Source organism: Rutidosis leptorrhynchoides, chromosome 2 (assembly GCF_046630445.1).
Source record: "Rutidosis leptorrhynchoides isolate AG116_Rl617_1_P2 chromosome 2, CSIRO_AGI_Rlap_v1, whole genome shotgun sequence".
Lineage (NCBI taxonomy): Eukaryota > Viridiplantae > Streptophyta > Magnoliopsida > Asterales > Asteraceae > Rutidosis > Rutidosis leptorrhynchoides.
The window spans coordinates 100304597-100313466 of NC_092334.1; the positions used below are offsets into that span (position 1 = coordinate 100304597).

The window sequence follows — 8870 nt, forward strand, 5'->3', positions numbered from 1 at the left end:
TTCTTACTCCAAGTAAACCCTAAAAAATATACCCCATCTATCTATCTATCTATCTATCTATAGTTTCTATTAAATCTCTAAAATGATGATATCATAAATAATGTTTATCAAAGCTTAAAAAAAATACAAAAATAAAAAGAAAAAATTTAAGGTATCCATGATGATGTCATTAACATTAATTAATTAGATTTAAAAAAAAATACATAAAAATGCCGGATGTCACAAATTCTACGTATATGAGGCTTCTTAATTTTAGGGTTTCACTCCACAATCTCATATCAAACGTAATGCGCTACCAGACCAAGTTCCTTATCCATTCTGATCTATTTTGATTCATCGTCATCGATTAATTCTTCATCATCATTTACTTACAAAAATCATTAAACTGGTATCAACATTTAGGGCTATTGTTCTCACGATAAATTCAAAAGACGATATGCGTTATGCGATTTTGATTTCTATGATGAAGATTATTAAGGTTTCGTTTTGTATTTTTGTTTAGGTTGTTGTACATTTGTCGTCGGCCACAACTGGTGTCGCTACTATGACCGTAGTTGCCCTCACAACTGCTCAACGGTATTGCTGCTGTTACAGTTTTTTTATGGTAAGCTGATATTTAGTTGAATTAGTTAGAATTGGAATTGGAATTGGAATTTGTTGTTATTTATGCTTATGTTATATCGCGTTCTGATAATAATAGTTCATATTCTTTTCAGGTCCAAAATGAAGCACTCTATGAGATGCTTTTGCATAGCAATTTCATGACTACTTGGCATCTAATAACTTTGATAGTTGAAAATCGAAGGTAAAAAGTCTAAGAAGATTCGATAAACACAACTGTGTTTCTTACCTAATACCTATGTTTTTTTACTTGATATCTACTTAAAAACTTTAGTTTTGAGGTTAATCTAAGCTATGTTTTGAATCACTATGGTGTTTTACCTGTTATTTTATGTTAATTAGTATAGTATTAGTTTTTGTTGTTTTGTTAAAAGTCAATGGCAAACTCATTTTTTCTACTGAAATTTTTTCGTTAGCTAGTTACGGAGTATTTCATTAATATATGATGAGTTGTGTTGTTAAAAGTTAATATATTTCATTACATAGTTATTTCATTAAGATCACTTACTTGAGTTGTGTTGTGATAGTATTCATGAGTGTGAATACTATGTGACAAACAATACATTCGTTCATGCTCTTATTTATGTTGTCAGATTTTTTTTAACTAATTTTTCAATATCTTTGGGAATTGCAAGTGGTCATTACTTTTCTTCAGGTTCATTGCATTTTCTGTGTAGGTTGAATAATTTGCAAACTTTCAGACAAGAAAACATTGGAGTCAATTGAAATTTCAATAGCAAGCTTTCTGCAACTCTTGTGACTGTGATTTGCATTCAGTTTTATGCTCTAAATGTGATAGTGGTAAATTCTTTTTTTTTCCTAGAAACTTGCTTCAATTCTACATAATCAATCTGATTTTTGAACTACTTTTTTGCAGTAATTTTGTTTAGCTTATATTTATGACTTCAAATGGTCCCAGTTACGTGTTCATCTTTATAATGCAGAAGGTAAGGTGAGTACTTTTTTATTTATCCCATTGTAATGAAAAGTAGATGTAGCTCAAGCTTGACTAGACGTAAGGGAAAATGCAATGAACAAGCTGCAAACAATTGAAGCTAAGTAGTAAATAATCTTTCATTGTTTACTAATTGTTGCTCACTCATTGCGGTTGTTTCTATTTTCCCGGTTTTACATTTTCCAATCTTTTTTTTCATATTTATTGAAGAGGTTCAATAAATAATTAAGGGTGCATCCTATTTGTGCAGGTTTTTAAGGTGTTGGATGGCCCTATAAATGAGATACAAAAAGGTACTCCGTAATAATTTATGGATTTCAAGACGATTATAGTGTTTTAATTTCAACTTATAACTTAATTTATGTGTGGTCGATCATGCTACTCTTTTTGTTGAATGTTGTGTTTCTTATGTTCAATCCCCAAATAATATATAGCCTAGCAAGGCATAACCTAATGGACCAAATAGCATAAATGGGCCCTTATAGAACACAGGTCAATAATACAAATATGGGCTAATACACTAGTCTAACATCCCCCCGCAGTCGTAACGGGAGCAGAGCGAACGTTGAGACTGGATCTAAACTCATCGAACAGTGTCGTAGGTAAGCCTTTGGTGAAGATGTCTGCAAACTGATACCGAGAGGGAACATGAAGCACACGCACATGACCTTTCAGAACAAGGTCGCGAACAAAGTGTATATCTATCTCGATGTGTTTGGTTCTCTGATGTTGAACCGGATTTCCAGACATGTAAACAGCACTCACATTATCACAATAAACAAGAGTAGCTGATGTAAGCGGGCAGTGGAGCTCACGAAGAAGATTACGAATCCAACAAGTCTCTGCAACGGCGTTGGCAACACCTCGATACTCTGCTTCTGCACTGGAGCGAGATGGTGTATGTTGCCTCTTGGAAGACCAAGATAAAAGATTATTACCCAAAAATACACAGTACCCGGAAGTGGATCGTCTAGTAGATGGACAGCCGGCCCAATCTGCATCAGAATATGCGACCAGAGATGTGGTGGAAGAAGCAAAGAGCTGGAGGCCAAGGTCCAAGGTGCCATGTATATAACGAATGATCCTCCGGAGGGCAGCCATGTGAGGCTCCCTAGGATCGTGCATAAAGAGACATATCTGTTGTACCGCATAAGAAATATCTGGTCGCGTAAAAGTGAGGTACTGAAGTGCGCCTGCAAGACTACGATATAGTGTGGGGTCCTTGACGGGAGGACCACTCGCAGTAAGTTTGGCAGACGTATCAATCGGGGTCCGACTAGAATTACAACCAACCATACCTGCGCGTTCAATGATCTCGGACGCGTACTTCTGCTGTGAAAGAAACATCCCTGTAGCAGTACGATTGACAGATATACCCAAGAAATAATTCAGCGGACCAAAATCTGTCATGGAGAACTCCTGATGCAGGGAGCTGATAACCCGCTGAAGAAAAGCAGTCGATGATGCAGTCAAAATGATGTCGTCCACATATAGTAATAAATAGGCTGTGTCCACACCATGTCTATAGATGAACAGGGATGTGTCACATCTGCTGTGTTGAAAACCAACGCGCTGAGCATACTCAGCAAACCTGTGAAACCAGGCACGAGGTGCCTGCTTCAGACCGTACAAAGATTTCTGCAAAAGACAGACATAGTCCGGATGAGCATGGTCACGAAACCCTGGAGGCTGATGCATATAAACAGTCTCAGATAGATGGCCGTGGATAAAAGCATTCTTGACATCTAGCTGATGAACGGGCCAGTGTCGAGAAGCCGCAAGACTAAGAACAGTCCTTATAGTGGCCGGTTTGACAACCGGGCTGAAGGTCTCATCACAATCAATACCTACCTGCTGACTGCGACCATTAGCAACTAGACGAGCCTTGTACCTACTTAGGGTACCATCTGCATTAAACTTGCACTTAAAGAGCCACATGGAGCGAACTATGTTCGTGTCTGACGGCTTAGGCACAAGAGTCCAAGTACCATTTTTAATTAAAGCATTGTATTCCTCGATCATAGCGTTGTGCCAGTTAGGGTCATTAAGGGCATGTGAGTATGTTTTTGGGACAGGAGTAGGAGCTGATACATGGAGGTTTAGTCGCTGGATGGGTTTGGTGATACCGAGACGGTGACGAGTAACCATAGGGTGAGTAGAGGACGTGTTTTGTGGTGGAGGAGCATGAGGTGGAGGTGGTGGCGCATTTTCCGGAGGGGTTGGAGTAGGGTTTTGAGCAGGTGGAGGTGGAGGTGGAGGTGAGGTTTGAGGTGTAGGAGGTGTGACATTTTCGGGTGATGAGGGAGTGTTATTTTCAGCGAAGCTGCGAGAGAACGAGTTAGGTGGTGGATCTAGGAAGTCGTAAGAAGTGGTAGTGATGGTAGGACCGAGCGTGGATAGGGAGGAACCGTATGGAAATGAATTTTCATGGAAGGTAACGTGGCGGGATAATATGACTTTGTTAGTGGAGAGATCAAGGCATCGATAGCCTCGATGATTGGATGGGTATCCAAGGAATATGCATGGAGTAGATCGGGGAGCGAGTTTGTTGGTTGTGTTTAGATGGGGGTAACAGAGGCAACCGAAGACACGTAGTGTGAAATAGTTAGGTGGATTTTTGTAGAGACGTGTGTGAGGAATATCGTAGTTAATAGCGGAGGATGGAAGAAGATTTAGAAGGTAGGCGGCCATGTGTAGTGCCTCTGTCCAAAAAGTTGGAGGTAGATTTGCTTGAAATAGGAGGGTGCGAATTAGGTTATTTATGGTGCGGATCATTCTTTCAGATTTTCCATTTTGTTGGGAAGTTTGGGTGCAAGATAGTCGAAGTTGAATGCCATTTGATTGGAAAAGTTGGTGGAAAGGAGTGTTATCGAATTCTCCCCCTTGATCACATTGGAAAGCTTTAATTTCAGTGTTGAATTGTGTTTTAACGAATGCTCGAAATTGTACAAATATATTGAATACTTCAGATTTATTGCGTAATGGAAACACCCATAAATAATGCGAATAATGATCCAAGAAAATAACATAGTACTTAAAACCACTAAGACTTAAAACTGGAGAAGTCCATAAATCAGAATGAATAATATCAAATGCAGAAGTAACATGCGAACTAGAACTACTAAACGGAAGTCTCACATGTTTACCAAGTTGGCATGCATGACAGAACTCGGGAGGCTTCATTTTATTACAAGCTATGGAATTATTTGAAACAAGACGACGAAATGATTCAACGCTGGGATGTCCGAGATGTTGATGCCAGGTAGTGGAGGTAGTGAGGAGAGCATGTTGGATATGTGTTGATGACTGAGGTGTGAACGGGTAGAGATCTCCGGTGCTGTCACATCGGAGGAGCAGACGGCGAGTCAAGTAGTCTATGACAGAAAATCCAAACTCGTCAAAACAAACAGAAACCTTGTTATCACGTGTAAAACGCCGAACGGAGATAAGGTTTTTAACAATATTGGGCGTAACAAGAACATTATTAAGGTGCAGAGGTCGGTGAATGTTAGGCAAGACGCTATGACCAGTGTTGACGACAGGAATTGGATTCCCATCCCCAACTGCTACCGAAGGATACATACAATGATTAAAAACAGTACTTAAATTTTTAATGCTAGAGGTGAGGTGAGTTGACGCACCAGTATCCATAGTCCAACCGGAATTACCGTATTTTGGAAGAGTGTTGACATTAAATGTCGTTGGAATATAAGTCTCTTGATGTTGCATTGGACCGAAAAATGGGCTGTTAGCAGGTGCAGCCGGCCCGCTGAAAAAAGTTGTAGGCCTAATATTGTGTTGTTGTGTTGGCCCAAAGTAAGAAAACTGCTTTTGTGGCCCAAGTTGATGCGACCCACCAGATTGTTTATTGGATTTTTCTGCAAAGTAAAATTGTTGTGCTGGTAGTCGGGCTTGTGTGGTAAATGACATATTTCGGTGGATGTTTGTTCGATGATTAGATGCCCAGCAATAATAAGCAATTAAATGCCCTTTTTTTTTTTTTAACCTGTTTGATATAGCTAACAATTGTTGACTAGAAAAACAAATTATAAGTTGAAAGAAATAAGATGCATACGTGTCTTTATATCAAAAGAACTTGTGGATTGCAAATGGACGGTGTACTCATAAACTTGATTTGAGATATTGCTAGGTGTCGGACGAATAGCAAATGGATGCCGTGGACCATTCGATTAAAGAAAAAAACAATGGAGTAACTGAGTGGAATTAATCAAAGAAAATTGCAGAATTTGTGCGGCGTTTTTTGTTTTTTTTTTTTTTTTTTTTTTTTACTGTTGAATGTTGTGTTTCTTATGTTCAATCCCCAAATCATAATACATCGTACATAATATATAGCCTAGCAAGGCATAACCTAATGGACCAAATAGCATAAATGGGCCCTTATAGAACACAGGCCAATAATACAAATATGGGCTAATACACTAGTCTAACACTTTTGTATCTCATATTAATCATGCTACTCTTAAGTATCTCAAATTAATCATGCTACTCTTAAGTATCTCAAATTAATTTGTTGAAGAGATGATACATAATGTTCATTAACATGCATGTGTGTGGCAAATGAGTAAGCTATACATAATATTAAAAAGGGTTTTTTCCAAGACTTGGTGGATGAGGGGGTGATTCCACCCTGTTCGGGCACGCGCATTAGTAGTAGTTCGGCGAATGTTTTAACTTACAAATTTTCTTCTCGTATCGGCAAAGGTGTCCACATTGACAAAGTCGATGGGATGACGTCTCGACCGGATAATAGGAATGGTAAGGGTGCTTCCTAGTTGGTTTTCATTTATTTAGTTGTCCTATGTTTGTCGTTTGGATCTTTAGATAGTTTTATGTTGTGATGTGATATTGTTTGGTTTGCTCGTGTGTTTGGATGCGTTTATAGTCCGTGGACGTTCTCGTTTTGGCTCGAATTGAGTTAGTGTTTTTAGGTTTCTATTTTGTTTCCGCATTTCGAGCCTTTAATGGGCGTCGTTAGTTTGTATCGGTTCTTAGGATCGTTCATTTATTGATGAAGAATTTCTTAATTTTAATAGTAATCGTTATTTAAGTCAAAAAAAAAAAAAAAAAACAAAAAAAAGTAAGCTATATAGAGGAGACAATTTTAACACGTTATAGACAGAGGGTCTTCCAGTCTTACTCTACCCATTTTGTCCATTTCTGTACCTTTAATACTAAGATCTATATTTATGATGTATTGCATATAATTTGAAGCAGTAGAATCTAGACACTAATGTAAATTCCTTCAATGGAATATTTGTGATAAAATTGATGATTGGTTAAGTTATATTTATGATGTCATATATTATTATTATTATTATTATTATTATTATACATTATTTTATTTTATTATTATTATTATTATTATTATTATTATTATTTTATTATTATTATTATTTTATTATTTTTTTATTATTATTATTATTATTATTATTATTATTATTATTTATTTATTTATTTATTTATTTATTTATTTATTTATTTATTTTTTATTTATACATACTAAATGTGCTGCCATTCTTGGTCGTTACCTCAGGGCCAAAACGGCAAATGTCCCACCCCTTTCACACTTGATTTTTCCTTCTTCCCCCTTCAACTATAAACAGCTTACATAAAATACCCCAACCTCCGAGGAGTAAACCGTCAATAGTCTAAATGAAATAAAACTAATTGTGGTGACATTGTTGACTCAGGGCCAAAACAGCAAATGTCTCATCCCCTTTTCACACTTGATTTTTCCTTCTCCCCCTCAACTATAAACAACTTATATAAAATACCTCAAACTCTAGGGGGTAAACCATCAATAGTCTAAATTGAAATAAAAACTCCATCCAAACACTTCGACAGCCTGTATCTTCCTCCTCGCTTCGAGTTAAATTTCACCGAACACACCGTTAAACTCGAAATATTTTTGTGAACAAAACGAAACTAACTACATCCAAAACGGACACTTTTTAAAAAAAGCTAAACATAACGACATCTCGTATCTTTCCGCTCGGCGCGAGTTAAATTTTTTCAACGGCAGCGTCTTACTCGAAATAATTTTATGAACAAAACGATAAAAAGTACGTTCGAAACGGACACTTCTTAAAAAACGCTAAACACAACGACAGCCCGTATCTTCCCGCTCGCTACGAGTTAAATTTTTTCGCCGGCACCGTTAAACTCAAAATATTTTTGTCAACAAAACGAACCTAACTACGTTCGAACCGGACCAAGAGCCCCCGCCGCATCGCGCGGGCCGGTCCCGGAATAGTTGTACACATAAAACTGCGCTATCATTATTATAAAAACCTTTTAACAAAATTCTGTTGGAAATATGTTCTCGGGTTGGCTATGGTTCGACCGTGGTTTGACCGTGGTACATATATTCCGAAGATATGCCCATGACATTAAATAATAAAAGTCCATTTATCCTATTCGATCACACACAAAGGCCAATCGTAAATTGTTTGATATACCTTCTAATCGGAAATTAATTTATTAATCATTAGTTAATGGTTTAATAAATTAAGTAAGTTTTTTTTATGTGTGTACATATACTTACAAATCTAAATATGTAGAGATTTGATTAGATTTTGCAAATCATATTTTATATAATATATAAGATTTGATTTGATATAAATAAGATTTGATTTGATTTATAAATCTTATTTTATATAAAGATTTGTACTATAATCATATTTTATATAATATATAAGATTTGATTTGATATAAATAAGATTTGATTTGAGTTGTAAATCTTATTTTATATAAAGATTTGATTTTGTAAATTTTTCAAAATCTTTATATTTGTATTATATGTATTATTGTATCAATTTTAATTCTATATAATACCAAATCTTGGTATTGAAAAGATATAGAAACTTGAGATACAAAAACACACATACAAAATGATATTTCTCTTTCTCTTTTTCAAGTAACCAAAATACTTGAGATCTATAATTGGGTTCGGTTTTGGTGGAAATAAGGAAAAAGAAAAGATCCGTTAAGTAGAAGGTATAGATTGAAACAAGGTTGGAACTTTGGGTGTCTACCGTTTAGAGGAACTCTTCTTTGGGTTTTTCAGATTCGATCTTCAAAAGGCTACAAAGGTTGTATTCTAATCTTCTCTTGTTTAATTTCGTTAATTTTGTTTTGTTTGCTAAAGTTTTGTACAATGATCCGTGGAAGAGTATGATTTTGTAAAGTTTTAAAAATGCTTCCGCTCGCTTTGAATTTGTATCATACTCCAACAGTGGTATCCGAGCCATCTTGTACAAGTTTTAACAAACTT

The 8870-nt window shown here is 36.3% G+C and overlaps 1 long non-coding RNA gene across 2 annotated transcripts; it reads left to right on the plus strand.

Annotated features, from left to right (window-relative positions):
- Nucleotides 1–276: 276 nt before the first annotated feature.
- On the plus strand, nucleotides 277–1958 carry LOC139891220 (uncharacterized). Of its 2 annotated transcripts, none has more exons than XR_011773584.1 (4): nucleotides 277–388; nucleotides 503–604; nucleotides 717–805; nucleotides 1827–1958. It is a non-coding gene; the product is annotated as an uncharacterized lncRNA (long non-coding RNA). The 2 variants fall into 2 exon arrangements; XR_011773585.1 differs by lacking the exon at nucleotides 1827–1958 and adding an exon at nucleotides 1299–1387.
- The last annotated feature ends 6912 nt before the right edge of the window (nucleotides 1959–8870 follow it).